The 12,872-nt window shown below is 49.6% G+C and overlaps 1 protein-coding gene and 1 pseudogene across 5 annotated transcripts in view; both read right to left on the bottom strand.

The window, feature by feature from the left end:
- Positions 1-12,872, bottom strand: part of LOC105469029 (protein kinase C alpha) — a 528,020-nt gene that overhangs the window by 63,370 nt on the left and 451,778 nt on the right. The window lies entirely within an intron of this gene.
- Positions 1-12,872, bottom strand: part of LOC139359671 (26S proteasome complex subunit SEM1 pseudogene) — a 31,641-nt pseudogene extending 18,769 nt beyond the window's left edge.

Raw genomic sequence — 12,872 nt, 5'->3', positions numbered from 1 at the left:
TAACTGGGGCAGAATGAACTCATCAAGGTGGTGCCCTGAGCTGATAGGTGCAATTCTGCCCTTACCATTTCCCAAGGACCTGGAAGGGCAAGTTTGACTTAAGAATTCATGGAACCCTGAGATTCCCCTCCAGTATGTGGAGGCCTAAGAATGTAATATTGACATGGCCCACCCCACATCATCTAATCGACTTGGCCCACCCGACCTCTCCAGTGCCATGCCCAGCCAACTTCTGTAATTTCTCGTCACATCAAAGAAATCAAACACCTCTTTAGATCCTCTCTTTTCCCCTGAGGTTTTCAGGAACCTCCTTAATGGTGAGCTGCACTAAGAATGTAATATTGACTATAAATCAAATGTGAATCAGAGCCACCCATGAGCACAGTCTTTAATCCAGCACTGTGCTAGGTCATACCCTCCTTCACCACTGGAGAAGCTGAGGCACAGCAAGCTCAAGTGCGGTGACCAGAGTCACACGCAGTGGGGAGGTGGCAGATGGGGCCAGGATTCATCACAGCTCTTGCCTTCCTGTCGCGCATGGTGCCCACTCTTGTGTAAGGTGGAGCTGTGAATGGGACAAAGACATCTGCGATAGTGCCCCTGCTCTCTGGAGCCTTTATTCCTCCTTCCTGTTCTGCCTGATAAGAGTGACAATGATGTTGATTGTATGAATACATACACATACATATATGAATATATATATGAAAAAAGATAGGAATATATAAAATACATCTCGCTTTACAACATACTCTACTTGGCCCTAACCCACAACTCCCTATTGACCTAGGATGAGGCCATCTCTAACATGTGGGGTATGGGAGCCAGGACAAGAATAACTAAGACTCACATAGCCTTTATCTAAATATGAGTATTACAAATCAAGCTAACAGACTGTTAAATACAGTACGCTCTCTCCTACCCCTCGACACAAGTACCTTCCTGTGTTGGTTGGCTTGAGCTGCCCTTATAAAACACCACAGACTGGGTGGCTTAAACAACAGAAATTTCTCTTGGGTCTGGAGGCTGGAAGTCCAGGATGAAGGTGCCAGCAGGTGGGCCTCTGGTGAGGCCTCTCTTGGTGCCGTGCAGGCTGCCTCCTTCTCGCTGTGTCCTGACGTAGCTTTTATTCCGTATGCACACTCCTGTGGCCTCCTCCTCTCCCCATAAGAACACTACTCCGATCGGATCAGAGCCCTGCCTTGATGAGTTCATTCTCCCCTAATTATCTTCTTCAATGCTTTATCTCTACAGAACAGTCACACTGGAGGTTAGGGCTTCAGCACACGGATTTGTGGGGCGGGGGCAGGGGGATGCAATTCAGTCCTTTACATGTCCCAGCAACCTGGAAGGCCAAGTTTAACTTAAGAATTCATGGACCCCCGAGATTCCACTCCAGTATGTGGAGGCCTAAGAATGTACTACTGACATGGCCCACCCGACTGCTCTTCCCAGGCCCTCTCCATCATAGTACCCCAACCTGCAAGTCTAACTGAGTCCCACAGCCCCCTGCAAACAGCTGCCCACTGACTCCTGCACTGGCCACACGAGTGCATACGCCAGCAGGGTGGTGTTCACAGGAAGGATGGATCTTGGGAACAGGCTCTGGAAGGGAATCGCAAGCTCTGAGAACCCAGATTGTTGTCTAAAAGGGGTCGGAGAGCAGGCCCTGAATGGGCACTGGCCTGTAGACTCTAACCCTATAAGGAGAGCCCAGGCTGGGAACTGGCGGAGACAGGAGAGCCCACCAAGGCAGGGCTTAACAAACTGTAGCCTGCAGGCCAAATCCAGTCTTTGCACAGCCTGTGAGCTAAGCATGCTTTTTACATTTTGAAATGTAAAATGATTTTGGCAAGAACAGTTGCTCAATTTTGCCTCTTGGCAGAAATCTAAAATTTAGATTTAGGAAAAGCCTATTTTCTATCTAGTCCCTGGCAGAGAAAGTTTGCTCATCTCTGCTCTAAAACACAGAGCAGGGGCCCTCTTGCCTGGTCTTCACTGCCTTTGACCTGCAGAATGTGCTGGAAGTAACACAGTTCAGTTCCAGGTGTAGACTTCAGCAGCCTGTGGCTTCTGTTTTTGCCCTTTCAGTAACCAGCACCATGTCAAGAAGTTTACTGACAAATGGCTGCATGGAAAGAAGGACCAGGTAGAGGAGAAACCACGTGGCCTTGACCAACAGCTGGAAGGTACCTTGGGCCCTCCAGCCCCAGCAGAGCCACGATAGGGATGTCCCTACCTACAGCAGCAAGGAGTCCACCTGCCGGGTCCTGATGGAGGCCCCAACTCCAATAATGACAGCATTAACTTTATTGATTTGGTGACAGAGCCTTGCTGTTGCCCAGGCTGGAGAACACCGGCATGATCTCAGCTCACCACAGCCCCCACCTCCCAGGTTCAAGAGACTCTCCTGCCTCAACCTCCTGAGTAGCTGGGACTACAGGTGCCTGCCACCACACCCAGCTAAGTTTTTGTATTTTTAGTAGAGACGGGGTTTCACCATGTTGGCCAGGCTGGTCTCGAACTCCTGGCCTCAAGTGATCCTCCCACCCCCGGCCTCCCAAAGTGCTGGGATTACAGGTGTGAGCCACCACGTCCAGCACAACGTGATTATTGTTTGAAGCTATTATGTTCTGGGGCGATTGCACATCAATAGATAATTGAAACAACTGCCAAATAATGGACAAGGCTTTCTGGATGCTCCCTCCAAGGCAGGCTAAGTCATTACGGCCAGACTCACCGAGCCCTCAAAGTTGGGCTTTGAGGAAGATGCTATGATTATACCCTATTATACAGATGGCACCCCAAGTTCTTAAAATAGCAGTACTGTAGCCAGAGTTTATAATACAGTTTGGATCTGTGTCCCCACCCACATTTCATTTTGAAATGTAATCCCCAGTGCTGGAGGTGGGGCCTGGTGGGAGGTGACTGGCTCATGGGAGCAGTTTCTCATGAATGGTTTAGCATCATCCGCCTAGTGCTATTCTCGTGGCAGAGCTCTCATGAGATCTGGTTGTTTGAAAGTGTGTAGCACCCCCCTGCTCTCTCTCTTGCTCTTGCTCCGGCTATGGAAGATGTGCCTGCTTCCCCTTTGCCTTCCGCCATGATTGTAAGTTTCCTGAGGCCCCCCCAGCCATGCTTCCTGGGAGGAAGGAAGCAGCAGCCCTTGTCCCTGGTCTCTCCCTCCGAGGGTGGCAGGGGGGTAGCAGGTGCTGGGGAAAAGCTGGGCAGGAGTCCCAGCTCAGCACCCACCTATAGGACCCTGCTCGTCTCAGGCCTCCTCTGGGGTCAGCAGAGAAGCTATGCAAAATGTTAATTGTGCATCAGAACAAAATAACTGCTTGTGCGGTACAGGAATAAAGTGTGAGTTAGGAGTAACTTTTGTGTCTGTAAGAGCTTTATTAGCTGGATTATAAGATTTTCCAGAACCAAGAAGTCTCAAAGTCTAGTGGATCTCTACAGATATGATTTGGAGACAGGGCAATAAGTGATACACTGACGTGACAACTGGCTGTGGATGGCATCAGGGTGCCAGTCTGTGCTCTGAGGCTGGCAGGCCAGCATTCCGCCCCTGCCACGTGCTATCTGTGAGCCCTGGGCAGGTCCCTTCTCCTCTCCAAGTCTCCTTTACAGTGTTTGTAAAGCATGAATAATACCACTTACCTTAGAGGGCTATTGTAAGAATTAAATGTGATGACAGGCGTTAAGTGCATGGTGCATAGCCAAGAAATGAACAAATGTTAGTAATCTCTCGTGATACCCACCTCCATCCTGCCATCGCCTGGGCAATGTTACAAAGAAAGAGGTGAAATAAAGCACAGAAATCTCTGACCCACTTTTACAGGATTTGAGCAAATCCCTAAATAAAGGGCTAATTAATGCATGCCACCAAATACCAGGAGTAAAAATCTAACAGAGCATCATCTGGGCTCTGAAAGCCGGTAACGGGCCTGTGAGAGCAGCTCACTGGCACATGTGGAGTGACATGTTGTCTGGGTAGCATCGGAGCTGATGTCTGCAGGCCCTTCCTCCCAGGGTAACAGTCACCGCAGGGAAAAGTTGCTGAGTCCTGTGTTCAAAGCCACGTCTGCCTTGAACTGGGGAGGTGGGGAAAATTAACAAATCTCTGTGCCTCAGTTTCACCATCTAGGAATCAGAATTGACTTAGGATTAAACAAAATACACAAGGCGCTCAGCCCTGGTCTGGGATGTAGCAGGCATTCGCCAAGGGCAGCGAAGCCACCAGGAGCTGGTTATTTCTGGAGGAAGGACTGGAAGTCGGGGGAGGCTCAAAAGAAAGGAATGGGCCACATTTGTGTCATAGACCACAGTATCACAGAAAGTGCCCAGTGTTCCAGAGAAGAGGCTAAACTGATTAAACTCCAAGGCCGGGAGAATGATGAGACCGTAAAAGAGCTGCAGGCAGACAATACAATATATGAGATAATAAAACCAACATAATTCCTAGGAAAGATCTGAGAATTGCACAACTTAAAGAAGACCCCAAAGGAAAGCCTGGCTTTGGCTCTTTAAATATTTCTTTGAGGAAAAGCGGCGGCTTCATCTTCTCTTGCAACGCTGGAGTCACTGGACCATGACCCTCCATAGAGGGAAACTGGCCTTTGATAGAAAGCTAGCCGCCCTTTGGTTTATCATTCTCTTTCTTTCATCAGGTGCTTTTCTTTGTCCCTGTCTGTGCTGGGCTGGGCTGGTGTGGGGGGCCCATGGTTCAGGAGCAGCTGATCTCAGAGGAGCCATTGCTGGCACTGATTGGCTTTTATCTCCCTATACCTCATTCTCCCCCTTTCTTCTTGGTGGCGAGTCCTAATTTATTGCCTGACTGCCTGGCTGCGTGTATAACACGAGTTATTTTCTCTTTGAACCTTTACTCTTATTTTCTATCCCTCTCTACAGCCCTTTCCCCACAGGCCAGGTGAAGTCTCTGGGGGCAGCTGGCGCTGTCTCAGGGACCTGGACTGATGTCCCATCGACCTTCAGACACTCAGGTCCCCCAACCTGCTGGCTGTCTTCAGCCGATGACATGAGGTGGTGTGGCCCTTCTCTGCACTGTGTCACATATCATCAGCCCTACACCTGTGACAGCCTTGGAAGTCACCCTTCCAATCACCTGGCTAAAGAGTCCCACCCCTCTCAGTCTCCAAGCCTTCATCTCTGTCCTCTTGCGGTGTCTCCACTGCAGATTCCTAGGTGGCCACATCTAGGAGTGCTGTGTGCAGGCACCCATGCCAAGTACACACTGAGTGTCAGGCACTGCTCCAGACCCTGGGGTGGGGGCACAGCAGCCAACACCAGATGAAATTCTGCCTTTGGTGGAGCTTGGTGAGACAGACTGAAAAATCAATCCAGGAGTACATCTTTGTCCCTCCAAGGGAGACGAGTGCCATGGAAAAACAGCAGGGACAGAGGTCAGCAGTGCTGGATGGGACTGGAGGTTTGCAGGTTTAAACAGGGTCACCAGGGCAGGGGGCCTCCCCAAGGTAATGCCTGGGGTGGGTCATGCTGGGTGGAGGGAACGAGAAGAGGAACTGACCTGAGGATGGAGGTGTCTGGCAAGTTGGAGAGAGGAAAGGGAGCTAGTGCAACGGGTCTAGAGAGATCCGGAGGTGTGGACAGCAGGGGGAGGTCAGGGAGGGAATGGGGGGCCCAGGTGCTAAAGGGTCTTGGGGTGCCTGTGAAGGCTTCGGCTTCTCCAGGATACCTAATTCAGAGCCCTGTGCACAGGGCCTGCCCCCGCTTTCTCCCATTGATTCCTCCCCCACCCCCCAGTTCTTACTGTCATACTCTCTATGCTCTTTGGGACCCTGGCCCCTCAATTGTGCTCTGACAAATCCTTGACTCCCTTCCTGCCCCACTCACTCGTTCCCAGTACCTTGAGGGTCACTTCTAGGAGGCTCAGCTGCCTCCCCTGGACAGCCCCCAGTCCTGAGCACTCCCTTTTCTCCCCCTACCAGGCCTGCTGAGCCTTGCCTGGGAGTTATCGTCGATGTGCACCCCGCCCCAGGCTTTCCCGGCTCTGGGGTCTCTGCTGTCTCATCATGCTCCCTGTGGACCTCCTTCCAAACCATCTCCCACCTGCAGGGCTGCAGCAGCCCTTCCTGATGTCACCCTCTGAAGATGCAGACCGGCCAGGGAGGGGATGTCAGCTTTCCTGCCACCATGAGGTCTCCTGTGTGCCCTTCACTTTCCTCCTGAAGCTGAGGGGGAAGGGTGTCCTTACCATGGTCAGCCTTCCTTCCATTTACCATAGATGTCCTCAAAGGAGGGTCCTCTGCCGATGCTCACACTCACCCCATCCCAGCGTCGTTACCGACACTGCTCTCTCAGGGATCATTGGCTCCCTGTGGCTAGATCTTCTGCCCAACCCATCCCTGTCTGCTGGACCTCTCGGTCCCTGGCCACCCTGAATTCATGAACAGTTGCCTTCCTTGGGGTCCAAGAATGAGACCACTGTCTAGTGCTTCCCCTCTCTGGACATCCCTTGGTCTTTTTACCTCCCATCTTTAATATGCTCCCCCCAAATATTAATAAGACTCTTGACCTCAGGAAGAGAGGTCACAGGTGATAGCCCATTGGCTGAATTTCACCTGTATACACATTGTTAAAAAACATATGTTAGGGCCAACTTGGAACAATTAGGTGTATTTTACATAAAAATGCAGGAATCTGGCTGCTGTCCCAGGCATCACTGAGCTGGCATTCCTGTAGGGCGGGAACGCAAAAGCTGTGACCCCAGGATGGCTCTCCAGCTCTCTGGACCCATGCAGCCCCCAGTCCTCCCAGGAGTATATCCATCTGCTAACAGGCAGCTGGCTGCAGGGCAGGCAACCATGTCTGCAAGCTTCTTCCCCGGAAATTTCAGCGGTGTTGGAGGCACCATCTGTTACTGCCGAGAATACTGCCCTCTCCACCTCTTGAAATCCACTGCCCTCCTGGGCTGCAGTCACTGATTTCCAGCTGCCTCCAGCCCCAAGGCCCTCCTCCCAGCTCTCCTCTGGGCTCCTCTTTCTGGCCCGGCACCCCCAGGCATGGACAGCACCCAGCACTCAGGGGGCACCCTGAACATGTCAACAGATCAGCTCTCCTCTGGGCTCCTCTTTCTGGCCCAGCACCCCCAGGCATGGAACAGCACCCAGCACTCAGGGGGCACCCTAAACATGCCAACAGATCAATGCCCATGTGCTGGGGAGGGGCTTACGTGTGGCTGGATCACCCTTGGTTTCTACGGGATCTCCCCGGGGTTAACAGCCGGAATGCAATTCAGCGTCACTCACTGCATCTCTGATGATTCAGGTCCCTGATTCCCGTTGAGATGAGTGAGCGGCCAAGAAAACATGGCCCGAACTGAGCGCTCAGTTTTACCTGCTTTTTCTCCCGTATCTCTGGAGACAATGCAACAGGTAGAAAGAATGTATGTGCTCCTGTCAGAACATCTCGGATCCAAATCCCATCTTTGCTCTTACCAGCTGTGTGACCTTGGGCAAGTCACTGAACTTCTCCTCATGCATGAAATGTGGCAAGTCAGAAGTGCTCGGGGGGGTTGGTGCAGAGCAGTCAGTGCATCAGGCGTGATGTCCTTTGTGTGTGGTCTAACGTAGCAGCCGCCATAGCAATGCTGTAAGGAAGACTCTACGTGGCACGTTTGAAAAAGCTTCACTTCAGCGCCAGGCACAGTGGCTCAGGCCTGTAATTCTAGCACTTTGGGAGGCCAAGGCAGGAGGACTGCCTGAGCCCAGGAAATTGAGACCAGCCTGGACAATACAGTGAGACCCCTGTCCCTACAAAGAATTTTCTAAAATTAGCAGGCATGGTGGCACATGCTCGTAGTCCCAGTTACTCAAGACGCTGAGGTGGAAGGATCACTTGAGCCCAGAAGATTGAGACTGCAGGAAGCTATGATTGCCACTGCACTCCAGCCTGGACGACAGAGCAAAACTCTGTCTTTGTTGTTTTTTTTTTTTTTTTTTTAGGCAGAGTCCTGCTCTGTTGCTCAGGCTGGAGTGCAGTGGCACTATCTCAGCTCACTGCAAGCTCCGCCTCCCGGGTTCACACCATTCTCCTGCCTCAGCCTCCCGAGTAGCTGGGACTACAGGCACCCGCCACCACATCTGATTAATTTTTTGTATTTTTAGTAGAGATGGGGGTTTCACCATGTTAGCCAGGATGGTCTCGATCTCCTGACCTCGTGATCCGCCCGCCTCGGCCTCCCAAAGTGTGAGCCACCGCGCCCGGCCGAAACTCTGTTTTTTAAAAAAAATAAAATTAATAGAACAAAATTATATAAAAGAAATAAAATGAAAAGCTTTGCTCTCACTGCAGCAGGGGGTTCTCGGGACACAGGCCAGCAGCAGACACTCTTCCTGCTGCTTCTCTTTCTTCCAGGAGAGCGTGCGCAATGCTAGTGTCTGGAGTCTGATTCTTGGCTGCTGGGAGCTACTTGACTTGTGACTGGATCTCACACGTCCAAAATAACTAACTTTCAGAGACGGATTAAATCCCAATCAAGCCTTTGCTCGGCCTGCTCAAGGACTCTCATTCACCCCGAAGTAGTCTTTCTATGTCAAAGCGAAGAAGACCCTCTGTCAGCTTTAGGAATCATTTTCTGATGAGTGCTCCTTCTGTGGGTGTCCATTTCAACTTCAAACTCTCATCTGTCAGTGACGTTTTCCACCTCAGTTTGGCTTCGCTGGCTCGGGAGATGCTACAGTATTAATCGATTTCAAGGTTTTTGAACAAATAGCCATAAATACTTAAGCCTCTGCTTTGCCTATTAAGGAAAATGCCATGTGAGATAATGATTTTGTCTCTGCCTGACAGGAGTATTTGCACAGAGGACAGGATTATTTTAACCTTTCCACACATTCTGAAACCTTGAACCTATTTGATCTTTATACTGTAAGTATCCGTGTGGCCAAATACGACAAATAACTGAACACTTAGGAGGAAAAAATGCTAGCAAAAGCTGGAACAGGCTAGGCACAGGTGGTGGCACACACCTGTAATACCAGCAACCCAGGGACTGAGGCAGGAGGATGCCCTGAGCCCAGGAGGTTGAGGCTGCAGTGAGCTGTGGCACTCCAGCCTGGGCAACAGAGTGAGGCTCTGTCTAAAAAAAAAAAAACAAAAAAAAAAAAAACAAAAAACAAACAAACAAACAAAAAAAAACGCCAGGTGGGGTAGCTCACACCCATAATCCCAGCACTTTGGGAAGCCGAGGCAGGTAGATCACCTGAGGTCAGGAGTTCAAGACCAGCCTGGCCAACATGGTGAAACGCTGTTTCTACTAAAAATACAAAAATTAGCCAGGCTTGGTGCCTGTAATCCCAGCTACTCAGGAAGCTGAGGCAGGAGAATCGCTTGACCTGGGAGGTGGAGGTTGCCGTGAGCTGAGATCACGCCACTGCACTCCAGCCTGGGCAATAGAGCAAGACTCCATCACACACACACACACACACACACACACACACACACACACACACGCCAACAAAAAAGGTGAAACAACCTAAAGTGATTATTGATTGATTTTCCAAAGCAGTGGTGCCTGATGTTTTCAATGAAAGCCGACTGGAATCCACATATAGATTTTTGTTCCTGCTGGTCAGTATGATGTCACTTCTTATAAACTGAAAGCACTTGGAGGGCAAGGGCCATCTGATGTATTTTTGTATCCCTTGTGGCACCATGCTTAAAGACAGAAAGCACGCAGAGTGCTGTCTGGACATGTGACTCACTCAAAGTTTCCAGCAGTTTAGTGTAGTGAGCAGTGCAAAGGTTTGGAGGTGACCTGGGCTTGCGATCGAAGCCTAATTCTGGCATTTCTCAGTAACATGGCCTTAGACACGTTACTAACCACCTCTGTCACCTCATTTGAAACACAGGTCTGATGCTACCTCCCTGTGGGGCTTGTCATGAGGATTAAATGAGAGAAAGTTTATTTTATTTATTTATTTATTTTGAAACGGAGTCTCACTCTGTTGCCCAGGCTGGAGTGCAGTGGCACAATCTCAGTTCACTGAAACCTCCGCCTCCCAGGTTCAAGCGATTCTCCTGCCTCAGCCTCCTGGGCAGCTGGGATTACAGGTGCCCGCCATCACGCCCAGCTAATTTTTGTATTTTTTAGTGGAGACGGGGTTTCACTATGTTGGCCAGGCTGGTCTCGAACTTCCACCTCAATTGATCCATCTGCCTCGGCCTCCCAAAGCACTGGCATTATAGGAGTGAGCCACTGCGCCCAGCCAAGAGGAGGTTTATCATGTGCCTGGCACACGGTAGACAATAGAAGGTAGTTACTTCCTCTATTATTGCTTGAACAGTAGATGTAAGGAGGGGAATGAAGGCTTCAGATGTGAAAGTATCTAGAGTGACAGCAGAGTATTCTCTGTGTACGAAGATGCCTGAAGTTACCAAGAGATGCCAGAAGCGTGTTTAGGTGTCCCTGTTGAGGACGGTGAGAAGGTTCTCCAACACATAACGAGTGTGATACACTAAGTCCCCTCTCCCCTACAGATGTCCACATTCTCATCCCTGGAACCTGTGAATATATTACCTTTATGCAGTAAAAAGGATTTTGCAGAGGTAAGTGAAGGATCTTGAGCTAGGGAGATGATCCTGGATTATCCAAGTGGGCCCCACATAATCCCAAAGATCCTTGTAGGAGAAGAGGAAGGCTGGAGGGTTGTAGTCGGAAAAGACAGAGATGGGAAGATGCTACATTGCATGGAGGAGGAAAAGAAGGCACCACGAGCCAAGGAATGCAGGTGGCCTCTCCAAAATGAAAAAGGCATGGATGGCAACAGGTTCTCCCCTAAAGCTTCCAGAGGAAACCAACCCTGCCCACGGTTTGACTTCAGCCCAGTGAGGCCGATTTTGGACTCTGATCTCCAGAACCACAACATAAATCTGAGTTATTTTAAACCGTTGAGTTTGTGGTTATCTGTTACAGTGGCAACAGGAACTCATACCGTGAATGATACCGAAACGCGACAATGAAAAAAGACAAGACACTCAAACGGACCAACCTTAATGATACGGAAAATTTCATCTCTGCCGGACACTGTTGCTCCTGGTGTTATGAGACAGCTGAGGTGTTACTGAACACGAGGAGTTATTTGTCGGAACAGGACAGACCCGGTCTTCATAGAGATGAGGTTCAATGTCACCTTTATTCCTAAAAATGCTGCCATTCCCCGTCACTAAGCTTTTACAGCCTCTGCTGAATTGTTAAATGAAGCCTGAATGTCTCATAATCACAGCCTGCTTAATACCTGTCATCTAGTAACAGCCTTTGGAATAAATACTACATCAAGAGGTTGTATTTCTAACAGTACCCTGTCTATTCATATCTTAAAAATAAAACTATTTAATTTCACCTCGTGTCTGGAAGTGCTAACAAGGGAGTTCTTTTAGGGGAAAATCCCAGTAAGTTATCCAGTAAGATCACATATCACCCCTAGCCATGCGATTCAGAATTTAAATTTCTAAATGAAGTCTACGTGTCCACAGTCTTGAAATATCATAAAAGTAAAAGGTCTTCACAAAGGAATAAAAAGCAGCTTCCCTTTTGGAACAATGACTATGGAGCGTCTACCAGATGCAAAATGTTGTATTAGGCACTTTGATCCACACAGCAATTCTACAAGGAGGATATTATCCCCAACGTGCTGCTGAAGAAACGGGGTTCAGAGACGTTAAGTAACTCACCCGCGTCCCCACAGCCTGTAAATAACTGATTCCAGATTGAAGCTCACACTGGTCTGACTTCTGAGCTTGTGGGTGCCTTTTTCACTGTCCCTACTGTCTCTGAGATAAATGCATGGGGTAATCTGTTGAATACATGTGAGACCGGCTGCCAGCAGCTCATCTGAGAGCTGTATGAAGAGCTGAAGCCGGCTCAGCTTTGGATGCGTTGGTCTCCACCATGCTGGGGTTCAGATGGGAAGAAACTGTGGCATCCACAGGACCGTGTGTGGATGGAAAGTTGGCTCTACAGTGACAACCCATTCTATCATTGGCATGTGGGATGTTTCATAAAACAGGAAAAAAAAATCCTCAGTAAGTGTTGTAACAAAAGCAGAGCAGCCCGGCGGCTGCTGTCAAGATACAAGTCCCGGAACCATTTTGCTTAGAACCACACTGATACGTTCTTCCTAGACCAGACAACATGCAGTTTAGAACAGTCATCACTATGATGCTACTAAAACGCCATCACTGCAACCACCTTCTCACCCCGCTTTTCACGCAGAGTATTTTCACAATCAATTCCCTCCACTCAACAGCGTTTTCTTTTGCGGGGGAAGGGCTGGGGGACAGAGTCTCGCTATGCAATGCAGTGCAATGGCGTGATCTCAGCTCACTGCAACCTCCGCCTCCTGGGTTCAAGCAATTCTCCTGCCTCAGCCTCCTAAGTAGCTAGGATTACAGGCATGCACCACCATGCCCAGCTAATTTTTTGTATTTTTAGTAGAGACAGGGTTTCACCATGTTGGCCAGGCTGGTCTTGCACTACTGACCTCATGATCCACCCAGCTCAGCCTCCCGAAGTGCTGGGATTATAGGCGTGAGCCACCACACCTGGCCAACAGTGTTTCTTAAATGATTTTGACCATGACCATGTAAGAAATGCAATTTCCCAAGCAACTGGTTCACATGGAGCAAATAATAGTTCCAGGAAGCAAGACACAACCTTACTATGTGCAATGGGCTCTCCTCTTTCCTCTATTTTAGTCTATTTTGTCCAGTTTATCCATTTAGTGGTCATGACCATGCAATGACTTCATGATTCGCCAGTGACCCCATATCCCATGAGAGGGCTGTGTTTACAGCTTGGGAGTCCCGGTCTAGAAGACGAGCACCGGAGT

Source organism: Macaca nemestrina, chromosome 17 (assembly GCF_043159975.1).
Source record: "Macaca nemestrina isolate mMacNem1 chromosome 17, mMacNem.hap1, whole genome shotgun sequence".
NCBI lineage: Eukaryota > Metazoa > Chordata > Mammalia > Primates > Cercopithecidae > Macaca > Macaca nemestrina.
This window is presented reverse-complemented; position numbering and strand designations above follow the sequence as displayed.